General features: G+C 38.2%; 1 long non-coding RNA gene across 1 annotated transcript; it reads left to right on the top strand.

Moving 5' to 3' along the window:
- The first annotated feature begins 1,683 nt into the window (after positions 1–1,683).
- LOC121658845 lies at positions 1,684–8,791 on the top strand. Its single transcript, XR_006014067.1, has 3 exons — positions 1,684–3,537; positions 4,932–5,085; positions 8,387–8,791. It is a non-coding gene; the product is annotated as an uncharacterized LOC121658845 (long non-coding RNA).
- The last annotated feature ends 11,540 nt before the right edge of the window (positions 8,792–20,331 follow it).

The raw sequence follows: 20,331 nt of genomic DNA, 5'->3' as shown, positions 1-20,331 counted from the left end.
GCTTGGACCTTCACTTGTGTGTGTATGACTTGAATTCAAGTCACAGTTTCCAGATTTTTGGAAATACTAATCTGTAAGTAGAGCTGAGTTATTGGGCTTTGGGGTTTTTTTAAACTTAGACTTATGTTCTACCCGTGTGCAAAGAAGGAGCAGATGAATCATATTAATACACAATAGTTATAAGCATTTGATATTTCCAAATTGCAGGTTCTGAGTCCACAATCAAAGACATTTTGTAAGAACTCATTTCTTTGGAGATGTATGCACAACAGATGCATTAATATTTTCTATACCTTATTGCTATTCTAGTAACAATTCAGATTATTTTTTCAGCAGAAATCAATTTTCTTTATACAGCTTATAAATTATGTTAAATCTGGTTTTAAAAATAGAGTAACTGATTTATTTTACTATACTTGCACAAACCTCTTGCTGTTAACTGACCTCTAATGTTATTAGCATCTATTTTATGCAAGAGGTGTGATGCTGAAAAATGAAGTTGATACCATTTATTTTACTACAGTTTTTCTGAGTTCACTGATTCCAGAGCTATCACAGTAGTAGAAATGTTTTTGTTTCATTGTTGCAGGTGTATAAAATAAGTGCGAAGGTTTTTGTAGCTTTAATGATAGTAAAAGTTTAAATAAACTTTTACATAATTATTATAATATGGATTGATGGCTATACTCCATTGACACAAAGCAAAGGAAATAATTTCTTATGAAAGCCATGCACAGTATTGCATTGATTCACTCTGGGAATATCAATTACCCTGTCTTAATTGGGGACAACGAAAGCAAATGATGAGGTTATTAATCCTGTCAAAATGAATCAATGCTGTCTGTATGACATAAAGTACATTGTGAAAGTTTGTATTCTAGTATTCATGTAACAATATAATAGTAATGTAGTGGGTGGTTTTTTTGACTACATAAAGTATTTTTAGTATATAGAAAATTCATAGAAAGAATGAATAATGCAAAACAGAGAAGAACAAAGTTTCTAAGAGGTTTGGTTCATCACAGAACTTTTGGCTTGGTATAAAAAATGAATTGGGGGAATTCTGATATGCACAGTATATTTTCCTTTCCCTCAGAAAGAGCAGTGCCACACCTTGTTCATCTAGGGATGGAATCTTACCTGATATTTACAGGGCGGTTGGATTGTGTGCAGACTATATGTTTTTGATCTAAGGAATTTATTAAGATAAAGACAGGAAATAGCAGTGTAACCACTTTTTGGATGAAAAATTAGAAATTATGCAGGTGGAAATGAATAAATAATTGTATAATAGGATGTCTGAAAACAATTTGTAAACTGAACGAGATGGAGTATAAATTAGAAAATTTTAAATGGTTCTTTCATTCTGCATATGTCATGATATTCTCTTCATAACTTGCTGGATATCTATTCCTACTAAACAGGTAAGCTTGTAAATTTGAATGCTTTAGCTGTCAGGTTTTGCTCATTAATGTGTTTACTTTGATTTTAGCAGTCAAAAAGGTTACCTCTCATCTCATTTGTTTTTTACTGTGCTGGTATACAAAATATTAGTAACAATTTTGATGTGGTAACTCATCGGGATTACTCTGATGAAGGAGCAGGTGCCTAATGACCCCTTCCTTTATCAGAGAGAGCTGGCAGGATAAAGCACAAGCTTTTTTTAAATGGTAACTGGCTGTTGGATTTACATTAGAAGAAGGGTTTTCACTCTGGCTGTTTGTGCCATGGGTAGCTTTGGCTTTTTTCATTGTCACAGTCCCTTTTTAGTGCACAGTTATAAATAGCATAATGTTTTGCTTTTCACTGTACTCTTTTCCTGTCATTTGCACTGTGGCTGTGCTAATGGGAGGGTACTTAGCTTAACCTCAGGCAGCCTTTTCTGCATAATTGGTTCGGTTAGGAAACAACACGCTTTCAATTAATTAGTGTGATTACCTACCTAACAGGAGGTAGGGGAAATATGGTACTCATTTGGTCTTTCTTTGCAGTGAATATTCATGTCAATAATAAAGTCTTCCCTGAGTAAAATGAATCTTGACATGCAGGGCATTAAACAGCACATGTATGTATGTGGAAAATCTCATGAGTACTAAATGCATCAGCAGCTGCCTCATTCATACACTTTGTTAATGTGGTTCAGACATCTACTCATAAAATTATATTCACATAAGTACCCTTTTTTTTACTATTTTAAGTAGCTCTTTATGCTAATATATGTATAGTGCTAACAAAGTTTTCTAAGCTTTGAAGTACTGAGTTCAATTTATATCCTTGTTTGGAAAGGTAGTTTTCTCTGTTTGGATTAGAAAACTAAATGTACTGAAGTGTTCAAATGAGCAAATTCCCACATTGTGTTTGACAAAACTGCCTTTGATCTTTTCTGAGGAATGGTTAAACATAATATGCAAAATTTAGAGTAACCATTTGTTTGACCTGATCTGTGAACATAATTCGAGGGAAGAGATGTATTCCTGCAGTTTTCAGCCATATGCCCAGTTAAAAATTAAATGTTTGTAGAAAAAATGGAAAAGAACAAAAGCCACTGTAAATGCCCATGTTTTGTCATTCAGCTGAATATTTTGATTAATGCTAACTAGAGGATCAATTTTTCAGTAATAGCATAGCATGTCATAGTGAGACATTGCAAACATTAAATATATCTTCCTTTAATATACTGAACTATCATGGAACAGAGCACTGAAATAGTATATAAAATTTTTATTCACATTGTGCTAGAAGCCCTTGTGATATATTGCAAACAATACAAAATATATGTTGCTGCATAAATAAACACGCATTTATACTACCAAAGGCAACAGAGAAACTTTTAAGGGGTTTGTCAACAGAAGCTCTCAAAATCCAATGGCAAACAAACACTTAAGTAGCACTTAAGACCAGAGAATGAAAATAAAAGCCCTTAAAGATAGAAGGGAAGTACAGATTTATTGTTAATATAATTTAAAAATGCAATGTGGACAAATATGCAAATAAGAAGAAAACCAGACATTTTTTATTCCCAGAGTGCTTTTTCCCCCAGTGGTATATTTTCAAATACCTTTATAAGCTGCTTTCTTTGTATGAGGATTATGTTGTAGCTGAGCTGATCTCATCCTAAACCATGGAACTGAGATTTTGCATATTCTTGACAGGCTCTGAAACATCAGCAGAGGTGCCAGCTCAGAGCACAGCGTAGGTTCAGGTACTAAAGGTGCTGGAATTCCATTGCCGTAAAATGGGAGAGAACTTCGTAAAAGCATAGCATTCAGTATTTCACACAGGAGGGGGAATTTTAGTGGAAAGGAAGGAACCAGGTTTCAAGCCTCCCTGTCTGTCATCTCGTGACCTCTGAAATTGCCCCTTTGAACCATGTGTTTTCCATCACTTTACAGGAGAGAAGGCTTTTGACTGCAGTTTCTCTGGCTCTCCCATCTTCCTTGGGCTGCTTTCAGCCCTGAATGAGAATAGAAACTTCAGATCACTGCTTTGCCTTCACTCATGTCACTTCACAGGAGACCACATGTTCCTCATTTCAAAGTACGAGTAGTAACTGTGTTCTTCCCTCATGCTCTCTTCCATCTGGAAAACTGTTTTGGAATCAGTCTGTCTAGATGATTTAATCCAATTTCCAGATTGACTTAATGAGCATTAGTGTTTGTGTCACTATAGCACTTTAGTTGAATTAGTCCACAGAATCAGTGTGACCTAAAAATGTATAATATTTGTGAGAAGGATTAATATGATGCAAGGATGCTTGAGGTCAGATATCTCTGGTAAAGATGGGAGTGTTAATGCCATGTTGAACGACAATGCTTATCAGAATCATGTACAATTCTAACTGTCCAAGTTAAAAGGAAAGAAAACCCTTTAAGATCTGTAGGTACAGTTTATGAGGACAAGGGAGTGGAGGGTCTATTTTACAAGAAGGATCTATCTTTGCATTTAAGAAGTCTGAAATATGATTGAGCTTTTAATCAGAAGGTAAAAAACTGACATATAGGGAAAAGCTATAATTAAGTAAGAGACAAATTTCTCTTAAAAACCCAGGACAATGAAGTTCTGTAACTACTTCAAGATTTGAGTTACAAGGCAAACAACTGAACTGTTTTTTGACTGGAGTTTTCCAAGGGAGATGAGACTCAGTTGCCTAAAATACCCAGGGTGTGGATCACTAACCTGCCAAGTTGCAGTAGCCCAAATGCTTCTGATTGTGTTCTTGCATACTGTTTGCTAATCCATTTCCTGACTGCTCTTACCAAAATTCATTTACATTTGTAAGTGAAATAAACAATCCTACACTTCAGCTCTTCTTTTGTGAACTGAAAAATAAAATTATTTGAAAAAGTTAATTTTAACATCTTTCTAGAAAACTAATTAAAAAGACTCGAAGAAGTAGAAATATTTTCAGAGAAAACCTTCAAAGAGTGAATTTTTTGTTTCTTTTCCTGTTTGTTTCAACTTAGAGCAGCACCAAACCTCTGAAATAATAGCCATGCTCAAGCAGAACAACTCTATTTTAGCTCAACATATTAATTAGTTCAGTTCTGTGTTGTTTTGTTTGAGGGTGCCTTTGTGTTGCACACACTGTAAATAGCACAGATGTGCTAGGATAAAAAAAATCCAGTATCTTTTAGATGGATCTTTATGAAATAACAATGCATGCTGGGAAGCAAATTCATCCTTCTACTGGAAACAACACAGGAAAAAAAAATTAAAATCTCTGCTAAATGTGCATCTGCAAGTATTAGGTTTGAGGGGGGGAAAAAGATCTTCCTGTGCACCTTCAGAAATTAAGTTTGAGTAAAAAAGTCTTCCTAAGTGCTCCGATGATAACCACTGAAACTAAGGAGTCAAATATTTAGGGGAAAAAAATATACCTTAGTTTTTGGCATTCTGCACAATGTATTTATTATTGCATTTCTTTTTTTCAGGACTGATGTAAACTTTAAATCTCAGAAAATTAGTTTGTAGAGATTTTCCTCTTCTGTTGTCTCCACATGACACATTGTCTCAACATTTTTTCCATACAGAGGTCACCATCTTTTAATGTCAGTCTAATGAAAGGACACAGAGAAATGGCTGCTGGTGAGTAGTAGGAGAATTAAAAGCCAAAAAGTATAAGGGGAGAAAAATCATAGAGTTCATGAATTCATCTTACTTATCCCTTTACTACGGATTGGGAAGTGATGTCAAGATTAGTGGATTTTCTTGTACAATTGAGATACAATCTACAATTAAAAAAAATAATCTGTTTAACTCTGTTTCTTAGATGGGATTTTAAAATTTACTTTCAAATAGTGAAAAAGCTTTTGTATCAGTTTGGCACATAGGAAGTTTTCATAGAGGTTTTGTTTTCTTACAGAATTTAACAGATTGCTGGTATGTAGAGAGCGCTTCACACGTAAAGACGTGTCATGGTTTCACTGTGCTTCCTCTATTGCAACGGGTCTCCATCTGCTATGTCTTGTCTTGTTATTAGATTGCAGGTTCCTAGGGCAGAAGTTTGCCCTTTTGTTGGTTACATATATATCACATAAAAAAATGGAGGCTCAGTTTGGGAAGAGTACCTAAACAGCTGTGATGGTACAAAGCTGTACCAATTGGTAGCAAACCAATGTTCCTCAGTTTTTAGGATGGATTTTAGAGATTTTAGTTTTTAGACTGTTGTCTAAGGAGGAGCCAGCAGTTACATTAATGTACGTTTGAAACTCTGTGCGTAACATTGGCTCCCATAATTTTGGTCTTACTAGTAATAGAATAGTCTTCTTGATTAATGCCCTCAACTGAAAGTTCCCGAGCATTTTATGCCTTTTTGTTTTTGCTTTTCTTTTTTTAATCTCTTCTAACAACCTTCTAGTTAACTTTAAATATAGATAAGAAATCTTGCTTGGGATTCAGTCTGAGATTAACGCTTGTCACCTGCGTGGATCTGATAAGTATAACAAAAGGCCTGAAAGAGTCCTTTGCATTTCTGAAAGTCGTATGGAAGACTTTAAACACCTCAAATGGTATTAGGTTCATATGCTTAGTCAACTAAAATGAACATCTAGTCAATATAGTCAGTGGAGCCCAGAGGAAGCTTCAGGTGACCAACTACGAGAGGTGGTTGTGCAGATATTGAGTGCTGTTTGAGATATTAAAGAGCTACTCTGCCGATCTTTAGCCACCACTCCAGAAGGACACTGGTCTTCCCCAAGTCCTCTGTCATGTTTGGGAGCCATGAGTCTTGAACACCTGATGACATCAGAAATAATACTAGGTGTCTACTGATGGGCAATGAAATCAAGCTGTCAATATCTACTCAGTAAGATGGTGCTTTTTAGTCTCCTTGGATTATGCTGGTTAGATCTTGATTAGTTGTAATGAGATCCTAAGGAAGCAGCATGATTGTAGGCGCACCTACCTTTGGGAAGGATTCAGCCTCATGTATGTAGATCTCTAGTGTCATTTATGTTTTGTAGGACATTTCTTCTGCTCTCTCACAACCCCTGTAGAAACATGTGTCTTCCTCAAGCATTGTGTCATGTTTACCAGCCCTATGCGGGTGTTTTGAATAGCTGAAAGCATTTTATATGCACTGGATGTCTGCACTTACTTTCCAGCTTTCTTAACCTCATGTGGAATCCCAGCCATTATCTTCATTTTAGAAAGAGAAGAAAAACATTTCCTAAGATAGCCCCAAAGTGCTGTGATCAGAGGTGAAATTTCCAGTTCCTGCAGAGGAAAAAAGACTGGGGGTGATCAACCTTTTAGCAGAAAGGCTAACACCAGTTAATTGACCATGAGAAGTTAACAACTTCAGTCTGAGGTATTCATGAGCCAACTCCCTCACTACTTCTGTAACACCTCTGTGCTTTTTTGTTTTGCTTATTCCCTCTCTTATGACGCATACTTACGGTATAAATACTTCTGGCATTTGCTGCATAAGAAAACGGGAGAATTACCATGTCTAATATTGTGTATGCAGAATTCCAAGCATGATGATACATTTTAAATAGTAAATCCACAAATAATTTGGGCTCTTTGAATTAAGTTTCTGCTTTGTTTAGTTTTGCTAACTACTGTAGCCTTGTCAACAGCTCCTCTCCTTGGAAATTTCAGTTTGTTCATTTCAGACAGGATATTTGAAAAGTTATTAGCAGAATTCTGAAAAGTCATGGATTTTTTTACTGAAGGCTCATATATAGTGCTACACTATATCATGTCTTTAGATATTAGTAACTGCAGGCTATGTAATGACTGTGTTTTAAGTTCTGAAAGATTTGCACTCAGAATCTGCCTGTCGTTATGAAGCCTGCTTTTCTAGGTGTTTCTGGACATATATTCCCAAAGAAAATGCCTATGTAGATATCTGATAATAGAGTTCAAATAATAGATGTTTTATGCAACCTTTATCCTATCTGACTTACAATCTTGGAAGCTGTTTAAGTTTAAACACTGAGTTTGGAGTCAGTGAAATGAATTGTCTGCAGGGAGTGATTCATCTTTTCTAAAACACCAGATTTAGGGTGAGATGAATTACCTTCTGGAGGTGCCTCATTCATTCTCTTCGTACATATAGGGCTTAAGGTTACTCATTTTGAAGTAGTCAACTTTGAGTTGACTGAAGTTGATGATACTAATCTTCCCTTTTGTAATTGGAATGTGGACTGCTGTGAATGTGCTAACAAGGTCTCGAGTTTTTATCAAAACTGCACTGACACTGAACACTCAGATTTAGCTTACAGATGGTAGATGTTTCTAGTGGTCTTTTGGTGTTGCCTCCAAAACAGTATCACAGGAAATTGTTCAAGTTTGCCCATTACTCAGCCATGAGAATCCATAACAAAGGTGCTTAGAACAGCTTAACTACATTTTAGACAAAGAAAATATGTGATGCATTTAGTTATTCAGCACTCACTGAGACTGTCACCCCAGGTAAAATTTAGAAATATCTATTTAATTGCTATCCAATATCTACTTATGATATTACTTTAGTTTACTGTGAGGTTGGCATGGGCAGGTCGAGCGTGTGGCAGTAATGGTGTTACACACAGCTATGTGAGCTGTGGCCATGAGGTTTGTGGGGGGCATGTTTAGTTTTTCAAGAAGGAACCTGCTGGGGGAAGGTCTTGCACAAGAGTGGGAGATGCCTGCGCCTGGCTCCTGTTTGCTTTTTAACTGGCATTTCAGGAGAGCAGTAACCTGGAGTGCTGCAAGCTGGAGCCACAGAGACTTGGCACTTAACTACCTTGGTAACTGGGTGAGCAATGGCTGTCCCTAATGCTCAGCAGAACCTGATCTTAACTCCGAAATGATGAGTTTTACTTTTCTGTCTATATTTTAAAATTTATTTTTTGTTAAAGGAATATTTTTTGAGTTCTCTATTTGCCTTCTTGTTTTACAGCTTTTTTGGTTCACTCCTTATATGTTCTCAGGAGCTATGAAGGTTGAAGCTATGGAGGTTGATATTCGTCAAGAATAAAAATTAAACTCATGGAATTAAAGTCTGAGTAATATGCTAGTTTTCATGGCAGTTCATAAAGGACTGTCTCTCATGGGAGGGACCCCATGCTGGAGCAGGGAAAGAGTGTGAGGAATTCTCCCTGGAGGAGGAAGGAGCAGCAGAGACAACCTGTGATGGACTGACCACAGCCCCTATTTCCTGTCCTACTAGCCACTGGGAGAGAGGAGAAAGAGGACTTGGGATTAAAGACCAGGAAAAAGGGGTGTGTAAGTGGAAGGTGTTTTACTATTTCTCTTTATTTCTCATTATCCTACTCTGATTTGTTTGGTAATAAATTAAACTAATTTCCCCAAGTCAACACTGTTTTGCCCATGATGGTAATTTCTGAGTGATCTCTCCCTGTCCTTATCTTGACCTATGAACCTTTTGTTAAATTACCCTGTCCACCTGCAGAGCAGGGTGACAGAGTTGCTCAGTGGGCACCCAGTATCCAGCCAGGGTCAATCCACCATAATATGGAGGCAAAAATCATCTTGTGGGAATGGAGTTTTAAAAAATGGAGAAAAAAGTGAAATGGATTTACAGAATCTTATTTGTGTAGTCAGAATCTGATATTTTAATCCAAGTGCCATATAATGAACTCAAATCTATTTGCTGCAGCTTTCCAATCTCCGAAATCAGCTGTGACTTTTTTAAACCTTTCATCTTCTCCTTGCAACAAATTTTATCTAATGAAAGCAGGGATCTAGACCTTTCTTAAGTCATTCTAGTTCCCTATAGTAAAAAAACTTGTGGTATGAAGTGTGAAATACCTAATGAAAGAAAATATGTGTGCCAATGGATTAAATATGCTTTTATAAACCTCTGTTTTTTCTGCAATGGGCTGTGAGTGTGTAGGTTTCATGACAAAAATGCAGCTTGCAGGTAGCTGGGGCAGTAACTGTTAAAAGACTGGAAAGCAGAGTGCATAGAAATCAAAGTTATGTTTATAACCATTGAGCTGATAACATCTTGGATGATTTACAAATAAGTTCCACTATTTTATTCTTGGATTTTGCACAGAAGAAATCTGTAAAATAAATGCCAATGAGTTTGAGTAGCTGAGCTTAACACTAAACACTTCCCAGCGGGACTGAATTGTTATGGATCATGCAATCTACCGTTAGCCAAGAGATGCTTGCATGCAAGGGCTTTTTGTTCCCTGTTTGGACTGCAGTCAGCAGTAGTAAAGCTGTAAGTGTTGAAGAGTCTCAGCTGACCTACAGCAGAAAGTTGGTCATCCTTTTTTATATACTTGAATTCTTGACAGAGTGCTTACTGGGAATTTTTTACTGATCATCTCAGTTCTCCTTATGGCAAGCCCAGAAGGCACTGACATTGTTCTCCTGTTCTTCAGCTCTCAGTTGAATAAAAAATCGAAACAGATATGAATATAAGGAAAGAATAAATGTGCTAAAATCTCATAGTGTTTGCAAGTAGCTGATATGTTAGGTAAAGAGCAATTAAAATGCTTTAATAAGGACATGCTAAGAAAACGGTCCTTTATGTTGTTTACGTGTGAACAGGTGTGTCCACATTAAGCACAGTCTTACAGGTGTCAACTTATTGAGGGCTAGTAAGGAAGGGATAATTATGGCTCAGGAAGCCCAGAATAGTATTTGCCTCTGCTTTTCTAGCCATTTGGGCAGTGGAGCCCTTCCTTTGTGGGTAGGGTGGAGGAGTGTATGCCCATGAAATGTCCTCACTATGTAACGTATTCATTGTCTTTTCAAAGAAAACACAGTAATGTTTTCATTTGTGTGCCTGCAGTCCTGCTGAGATTGCCTTCCAATCCCTTGAAAAATGCTCTCTGCCTCACTCTATTAGCTGAAAGTCAGATGTCTTTTAGCTTCATTGAATCACGGGTAGGTTGCAAAGGGTGACTGCTGAACAACCCCAGCCGTGCATCCAGCAAACACCCCACAGTGGCTGTTGGTTTAGTAGATTTCAGCTGCTGGTAAAAAATATGAGAGAGAACACTGGTGGCTTTTAACCACCTAGGGAATTACAGATCAAAACTGTTATCTAGAGCAGCACTAAAAATGATGTGCTGAAATAAATATGAGCCATCTGAGGTTCCAATGAACTTCATTATACTGCCACATGGAATACAGCAGCTCTGGCATTGCTCAGTGGAAGCAGACAAGGGTTACTGAGAACACAGAACTGATACTCTTTTCTCTGATCCTGTAAGATGAAGGGAAATTAATATTTCTTCCAATATACAGTCTTGGAAATACTTTCCATTTTTCTCTAAACAAGCAAACAAAAAACCTAAGCCCCTAAAGTCCTCCTAAACCCCTCACCTAAAACTTAAATGTATTCTAATTTAAAGCATTAATTCTTGTCTGTGTTGAGAAAAGAATTTATCACTGCTCATGAGTGCTGGCATTTAATTCTCCCAGGCAAGCTACCTTTTGGATTTTACATATTGATCCTATACCTGTCTGAATCCCATCATATTTGTACTTCCCTGTTTATTAGTTTTAACTCTGGAGAAAAGGACTGTTATAAGCAGTATTCCAATATAAATTAAAACCTTAGGAAATATGGGCTTGTGGGGCTCATGAGAGAATGAAAAGTGAATATGGGCTCCGCTGCCTCTCATTTTTCCCGGATGGTATAGCAGTGCTATTGAATGGAAGAATCACACAGACCACTTAAGGCATTCTTTTTCAATCTGCTGGTTGTCTGATTTGCCCTGAAGTAATTGGCCACACTACATATTAGATACTCAGTGTGGCTCCTGATCTGTGAGCTCTTGACATCCTTCTCCTGGAGGGTTTCCATAGGTGACCAGCAGGAAGCAGACAGGGGTTAGGAAGTTGGGCAGAATGGAGGATCTGCAGGTCAGGTTTCAATTTCAGACATAAGGGAAATACCTTCTGAAGGAAGTATCTTCAGTGACATTGTCTGGTCTAATAACCCTATATTTAACTAAGACTTGTTTTGCTTATGACCTTTGACAGTTGTGTCTAATGTACCTCTAACATCATGTGCTTTGTGATCCTGGAAAATGGCATCAAGGTGGGTGCTTTTTTTCAGTTTATACCTATAACTTTAAAATTTGTTTCCCCTATGGACTGATTTTCAGGATAAGTTAATCTCAGGTCACTGCCACTCATCCGGAATTTGTCTTCCCATTCTCTCATTAGCTGAAGTAATCAGATATGTCTGTAGGATATTGTCAGCTCCTTTCTGCCACACTTAATGATAGTTCCTCATGTGAGTCTGCTGTGAGGCTGTGGAATTGCTACCTGTGTTCCTCACTTTATCTCGTTCTTCTTTCCTCAGTTGGTTTTCCATTTCTCTATCTATACTCTAAACTCCAACTTGTATTCTACTTATTTTTTTCTGTACATTTCAAAGAATTAAATTCTATCAAATAAAGGATTAACAAGAAACTAGGTGATCAGTCCAGGCTAAGCAACTGCATATTTTTGTGCCGTTCTTGTATAAATGGGGTTTGACTTTAGCAGTGTCCTCAGTTCCATGGGTTGGTTATAGCTCTCCAGAACACTAATACTAAGAGGCACCAGATCTTCACTATGCTAAAGGATATAAATAAAACAGTAACTAGTGAATAGAAATGTGTGAATGGAATGAATGGGCAGAATTTGTCATATTTCCTTTTAAATTCATCTGGTCTGGAAGACTGTTTGCTTTCCCTCGCAGAAGAGAAAGTTGGCCTGAATAGTAAGGCAGATGCAACAAAATTGCCAATACATTGCCCCATTTGGCAAAATTATAAGTATTGCATTGCCTGTGAGTCATTTCCACACTGTTTGTGCCAGTGCACCAGCAGTGTATGCAAACGGGGTTTCCAGTACAGTGCAAACTGATGCAGACTGGTTCTGTAGGTTGGAATAAAATCTGAGCATGTGCAATCCATTGTCAGATCATAACATTAACAGGCCAGATGTCTATGTAATAGCAGACATCACAAACCACCACAATGATAGATAAGGAGAAAAGGTAGCTCTACACAGAAAGGAAAGATGGGGCAAGATTTACAAGGGCATGTAGTGGCAGGACAAGGGGGAATAGCTTCAAATTGAAAGAGAGTAGGTTTAGATTAGATCTTGGGAAAAATTCTTTACTGAGAGGGTGATGAAGCACTGGAACAGGTTGCCTAGGGAAGTTGTGGATGCCCCATCCCCAGAGGTGTTCAAGGCCGGGTTGAATGGGGTTCTGAGCAACCTGGTCTAGTTGAAGGTGTCCCTGCCCATGGCAGGGAGGTTGTAACTAGATGATATTCAAGGTCCCCTTTCAACCCAAACCAGTCTATGATTCTGTGATTCTATGATATTGTATGGGACTGAATGGATTTCCTGATGGCATGCTTGTAAAACACATTAGAACCTTACTCTCTTGCCTATTGTAAGTGATATTTTTTATTTCAGTAACAATGCCCTTAGAGGGAGCCAGGGAGAATAAGCTACTTTGTCTTGTTTTCACTTTTGCCATTCAGCGTTCTTATTTTTTCACAGGAGGATATGGGCACTTAAACCATAGTTAACAAACAGTCTTGAGTTCCTGCTTTTTGAGGACACAAGCCTATTCAAGTCCAGGGCCCAGATCCAAGTGAAGTCCAGCACTGTTAACTCTCTTTCTAGCATGATTTTAGCCCATATCAGGTAATAGTTTTTCCTGGACAGGACTTTAGGACTTAGTCTTCCAGGGCATAGTCTGGAGAGTAGACAGCACTTCCACTTCATGTTTGGTGGAAGGAAAATGTAGGTGCATGGTTGTAAGTTGTACTTAGTTACATGTCTCTATGACAGTAGTCTCTACTGTAGGCAACAGAGGTACGAATCTACTCATTAGAAGAGAACTGACCACAAACCACGTTGTAAACCCTTAATTTTACACAAAGGGGCCAAACCAGTCGTAGCTCTAGTGCTTCCTGGAGAAGAGAGAATCCTTGTGTGCATGGCTCTGCAGTAGGACTCTTTCAGATGCAGCCTGACAAAGCAGGTGTAAGTGAGGCTCACTCAACTATTGAGCAGGAGGTGTTGGGTGCTGGCTCTCTTTCAGCTGCCTCCAGCTGGGAGGATCGTGGGGCTCACTGAACAGACACTGTCTTCTCAAGCCTGCTCACCACCATGCAGCACAGACACAAGGTAAGGCAGTGCTGATTTAGTTCAGTCAAGCTGTACCCTTACCAACAGCATGGAGACTTTGGCTTAAGCCTTCTGGATCAGCAATCAAATATAGCAAAGATCTATTCACTGTCATTCACTAGCAGGCAGAAGAATTGCAGATCAGCCTGTTACTGGGAATATGACCATGTTCAGAGCTCAGTGGAACTAGAAACCATCAATTTGATAACAGGCCAGCAAAAAGAAAGGAAAGAAACATAACATGAACTTGAGAAAAAATGGTATTAGAGTGTGAAGGAGCAGTAACAATGTTGTGGAGGGGAGAAAGACACAAGAGACTTTTCCATCATAGTCCTATTTCTTGTCCCAGTTCTGCTTGCTAAAGTATGCATGACAAAGTATTGCTTTGTAATGATTGTTGCTTACTCCTAATTGAAATCTATAATCCCATTACAAATGCATCCAGACACATTTAATCAAACCATATCCTGTTGAGCAAATTGAGATCCAGGTTTGTAGCTCATTTCTAAACAAATTACACCCAGTGTGAGAGTCCAGGCATGGAATTAGGCATCTTGTAGCAAATGCTGCCAGGTCCTTCAGGTTAGCTGAGAAACTGGGTTGCTGCTATTTGCAATTTCTAAAGCATAGCAGGATAGCTCATTTTCCAGGCTGCCTTGGATTTCCAGTTAGGCTGCCTCATGGGGATATTTTGTCTTCTGCAATATTTTACTGATGGAGAGAGAGAGAAGCTTAGATATACTTTATGACTTTTTGAGAACTGGCAGGCTTTTTCATCAAAATTGAAGGCAAGGTTGCTCAACTAGAACATCTCTTATTCTGCTGACCATTATTTTTCAGACCTGGAAATTGAACTGGAAATAAACCTAGTTTTTAAGTATTCTGATAAATGGTCAGAATAGCAGCTCCAATTTGTTTTCCCATGCTAAGTTCCATCGTTCCACCTTTCAGTGTAAGATCTGATTTTGACCATTTCAGAAGGAAGCTACTTTCAAAATTCAAGATTGCCTTCTGCTTGCTTGACTATTCTTTCACCTTTTCCTGCTACATACTCTCCCAGAAACCAACACCCCCACCTCCACACAAATTGAATATTCCTGCCTGAAAGCTACTCTGTAATCCTTGTGTTCAGTGTCATAATGCTAGACTCTAGGTGGCAGCATCTGTGAGTGAATATTAGATGTTTTTGCTAAACTGCTGATTTCAAATATATCAGTTGATAACCATTGTAGAATAGTCTTCCTTAAAGCACTTATTTTTTTTTTTCTTCCTGCTCTTTATTACATTACTTAGTAATGTACTTAAGGTACAGGTGTTGAAAGAATTCATACCAGCATGTTATCAGAGCTTCCATGATAGTTCAGTTCTTTACTGTAGCTTGAAGCACAGATGGAGAGCAGCATGGGGTGCTGAGCCATTACAGTTTGAAACACAAAGGACAATGTTTGGGTAGAAAATGTGCATTTTTGCTGCTGCCATAGAAGGTAAGGTGTGCCTCTGTGTCTTGGCTCTTCATCAGCTGCTTATGCTGTAACAGATGATTCCTTATCAGGGTTATAAAAGCCCAGGCTGGGAGCATAGCTACTGGAGTATTTTTCACCACAAAAAATAATACTCAAGCTGGGAACAACAATGTGCAGAGGGACAGCATTCATTCCAACAGAAGCATAGGGATGGTGAATATTACTGCAGTCTAAGGATGATCTGAGATACACAAAGCAACCAGCAAAACCAAGTTAGCTGAGCACTAACATACTACAGCATAATTCAGGCAAGGAGCTTAACTGCATCTCCTGGACCAATGGGCATCGATGGAAGTCAAAGCAATTAAAATTTATTGATGTGCTGAGGACCATGACAATTAATTATCTAACTCCGACTGTTAGACTAGTAAAACTTTAAATGGAATAAAAATACATTCTTAGCTTCATTTATATGTTATGTTCCCTTTTGCTTGTAACAGGAGTTTAAGTATAACAGCATCTCTTTTAATCCAGCAGCTACAGCTCTAATTATAGCCCCACTGCCATAGGGCAAGTACATAGACAAGCCTGTGCCCTGATATAGTATGAGCTTGACCACTCTCACTACCTGGGCAAATCTCTTTTCAGCTGTTTCCTGTGACACTTCATAGTGATTAAATCATTTCTTTAGAGCATTTGTACAGATACCGCCTTAGGCCTGAACAATTGGATCCCTGAGTGCAATGAGCACAGTCCCAAAATAGTTTTATTTTGTAACGATCTGATGTTACAGTACAGCACAGCACTACTGTTACTCAGGGAAAAAAAGAACCAAAGATGAGTAGCTAGGTCACCTGTCCAAGCCCTTACCTATGTGTGTAAACACACAGACAGACACATAATTAAAACAGAGGATTAAATTAACTTGCTATGTGTTCCAGAATGGGCACTGAGAAGGGGGTGAGCTTGATATGTAAGCAAAATCAATTAACCTTTGCTTGCTCTCAGCTAACACTCCTCCTCACCTGTATCCACATCTATGTAAATAGAAAGTTACTCTCTATAACCTACAAAAGATGAAATATAGCAGCTGTTGAAATTCCTATTTATCCTTAAAAATGTCATTTGTCTCAGAAGGTATCTGTACTTCTCATTAACAGCAAACAGACAAGAACGTGAAAAAAATGGTGCAGATACTTTTTTTCCAGCTGTTAACATGTGTTTAGACTTTCCATTGTGATATTCTTGCTTCTGTGATTAGCACTTGGCTGGGTATGCATACATTTACAGACTAGAATCCTCAGAATTCCTGTGCAGTCAGAACAACAGAAGGTACCACTGATGCTGAAATGATTTTTGCTTTTATATTTTCTTTATATATATTTGTAGCTCTGTAGACTATTGTTGTATTGTTGTGTAGTTCCTAGCTAACTCCTGTACTTTTCCTCCCCTGATAGGCAGAAAGACAAAATACATTCTCCAGAGGCTCCAAGCCCTGGGGGTCTAAAGACTAAATTCTCTGGGAAGCAAGGATAGCCTACTCTCCCCAGACACTTTCTCATAAACAAAGTACAGCTAGTACCAAGGGGAGGGTTCCATAAAAGGGTTTAAGCAGAAGGGGGAATTCCCTCATGACCTGTGCTTCTAATTGTGAATTATTGTCAATTATACTAATTTGCTAAACTTATAAAACTTTACTCACCCTGTGTGGGGTGGTCATTCTTCCATACCTTCCCCTGGAGGAATTAAAGAGCATCTCCATTAAAGAGCAGCTTTTATATTACCTCCTATACTAATGTTGTCTCAAAAGTGTGTTGTTTTATTCCTAGATCTTTAAGGCATCACCATATATCTACATTTGCCTCAGTCTTATGCTCTAGACAACAAGAAAACAATCTGAAGAACTTTTCAGTATCATCTAGCTAAGTGCTGCTTTGTCTTCTTTTCTTATTCTGTAATAATTTCATTGTAATAATTAGTGATATGACCAGTGATACTGTGCAGTTCTATGGGACTTATTTTATACATGGAGTGCAGTGCATATATATTATGCTTTCCTTTGGATATATGCAGGACTGAATATAAGGATGTTAAGATTTTTGTATATGCATATATTTAAATAGTAATGAAAATAGGTTAAATGGGGAGACTCAAGAAAATATCACACAAAACAGCACTCATTTTGTATACAAGCTCCTATACTTTACTCAAAATATGGCCCTGAAATTCTAAAGATTGTACTGCAGAATGTGAAAGAGAATTTTGAGTAATGCCTGATGCAGAAGGCAAAACAGTGGCCTGAATTCTGACTTGATTAATGAATGCTCTGCTCATAAAGCAAAAACAACATAAATATAAACTGGGTCAGCTTCATGGAAAGCAGTCTAAAGAAGCAAACCAAATATGAGCTGTCACTGCAATACTGTTCGGATTATTCCCATAACCATTGCTGCCATAACCATTCTTATTTATGTCAGAGTTTTTCAGAGAGACTCCTTGTTTCACTTACGCTGATTTGCTCATACCTAGACAAGAAGGTGAGGTAGGTCTCAATCAGGTCCCGATATGGATGCAACAATATTTATGGTCGTATTTAGATGCTGGTCTCTCTTCCTCTTCGTGAACTAAACTGAAAAACAGAATCTGAGCTCCCTCAAGTTATGAAAATTAAATTCTGGTTCTTACTGCAGAGAGCCTAAGGCATAAGCATCTTCCTGAAAAAGAAGGGGTTTGTTACAAAAATCTCCTAAACAGGCATGTTCAGGCTAGCATTGTTCAGTCATCCACAATTTGTTTATGGAAAATTATCCATGCAGCCAGAAGCAACAGAAAAGTTATATTTATGTTCTCTCAAATATAAGCTATGTCATGTGTGCTAGATTTATATTGGATTTACATAAAGCTGTTGGTTTGATGCTTTGCTTTAACATATAGCAAACATAAACACGTAGATACAGTGATGCTGAGTGTAAGTGAAATAATACAATTAAATAATTATGTAGAATAATTCTATAGAATTTTTTTATTTCCTCAAAAGTCACTGAAAACAAATTCAGTCCCTTCTAACCACTACTCATGATTCTAAGGCCTTTAAACTGTTACAGACCTCGACAGAGGACTCTGGAGCAGACTTGTGTGTGAACATGCATGTAATGCGACATACTCAAGAAAACAGTATCATACAAAACAGGAACATGTAGGTTTTTCACTGTCAAAATAATGCTAACAAAATTAAGGTGTTTGTTGCTTTATGTTGGAAAATGGGGGAAAAAAAGGCCATCCCTTTACAAAGGACCTTGTAACTTTCTCACCACAATTTTTGCATTTAGCCTAAGTGAATATATGCCTACTCTGCAAGTCTGTGGTTAGCACAAGGAATCCTTACTCGTGGTACCTTGTAAAGGACATGAATCCACCATTACTCTGTTGGTTATTTAAGGAGAGTTAAAATGGAAATGTCTTACATGTTCAAACAAATTCCTCTGTCTCTTTCAACAAAATTCTACTGCAAGGGGAACCTCAGAAAAAAAGCATGCCAGCCCAGTCATGACAAAAATTTCCTCATGGGAGAATTTCAGGTTTTTTGGCTATCCATTACCAGCCCCCCTGCCAGTGCCAGTTCTGAAATTTCTTTCTTGCAGCTCTAGCCTTAGGCAATAACTGTAGTTTGACAGGGCTAATACTCCAACCAAAAAGAATCAATATTCCTAAAAAAAAATTTACGTGTAAGTCTTTACTTAACTGTAAAAGATATCTTCACAGTGTCATTTGATTATTTCTTTTTCTCACAATAGTAACCAAAGCCCTAACACCAAATCCTACATGTCATGTGAGTGGCACAAAAGACCAGATGGACTTTGTCTATACTGAAAACTGGCCAAAAGAATACTTTTTTTTGGAACTCACAATTCCCTCTGTCAGCCCTTTTCTGACTTAGTCTCCCTGAAGTCCTGGGCTAATTCTTCTCCTCAACAAACCTAACATTAACAGAGTTCCCTAAGCCTAGCCTGAGCATAGGAGAGGAAACTCTCTCCATTCCGATAAACAATTAGATAAATATGATGCAATTCTCCAGTTGTAGTATCAGCTCTTACTGAACAATGGAGGATACATTGCAGCCTCACTATAACTTCATTTCAGATTTCACTTTGTCTCTAAACCTCCTCTGGCACTAACATAAATGCTTGACTGATGCATAAACCAAAAACAGTGTTCCATGCAAAGATTCAGTGTTCTTCCAAGGAGAGTCTGCCCATGGGTTTCTTTGTCAGCTGCTGTCCAGATGGGACCAAACTTAGCTGTGGACTTTCAGTCAAAAATAACCCTAACCCAAACCCTGAAATGAGCGTCATAGAAAAAATGCAGTGAAGATGAAAAATTCCTAAGGAAACAATTATTTTTGCACCACTCACTTCCTTTTACAGCCCTAATGATTGAGAGGAAAAGCCTAGAGCTACAGCTTGAGTGGTGCAGAAGAAGGGCTGTCTGATAAAAAAAAAAAAACCCTGTAGGCTTGATTTCCCCTTGGAGTAAATTCTTTTCTGGGTAAAATGAAGAAAGAAACTGCCTAGATTTATTTTATGCTTGGGATTATATTTAGGAATAAAATTGCAATAAACTATTGGATAGCTGTGTTTAGGACACTGAAAAATCTTCCAAGAGAAGGAGCAGCTGAGACTTGAATTTTCCTCTAAAGAATCTGGAGCCTCTGATAGAAGCAGGAACTGAGGCTGGAACAGTCACCTTATCAATTGGGATTCTTAGGAGTCAAGAAAAATAACCACAGAAATCCAGTTGGAGAGCTTCAAACAGGCTGCCACAAGACAGATATAGGCTGCAGAAAGAAACCTACACCTTTCTGGGCAGCCCCTTTGCAATGCCACCCCACTTCCAGCTTTAGGTCTCTCTTCCTGACCCTAACTCTCTTCCTTAGCTGAGCTTTCTCCTTGGCTGAACCCCAGCTCAACACCCAGTGCCACAGCAGGGATGAGCATGTCTGGAGGGAACAATTCTTTTGACAGTCTTATTTTTTTTTCAGCCCCTTTGCAGCCTCCATCTAAGCACTTCTGTAGATTTTGTCCCTTTCCCAACCAATACCCTAACCCTTAATACTGGTCCTGGCCATAGCTGAACCTTTGTTTGAGACCCAGTGTCCTGGCCCAGATGAACAAGTTCTCAGGGGACAATTATTTTTACAACTTTGCCCTCACTTTTTCAGCCTGTTTGCAGCCACAGTCCGATGGGAGGTCTAGGTTTTCTC

This window comes from Corvus kubaryi, unplaced genomic scaffold (genome assembly GCF_017639235.1).
Source record: "Corvus kubaryi isolate FWS band 111438036 unplaced genomic scaffold, C.kubaryi_AGA036_p1.0 split3-73, whole genome shotgun sequence".
NCBI classification, from domain to species: Eukaryota; Metazoa; Chordata; class Aves; order Passeriformes; family Corvidae; genus Corvus; species Corvus kubaryi.
The sequence above is the reverse complement of the archived record's forward strand: the minus strand, read 5'-3'. Positions and strand labels throughout refer to the sequence as shown.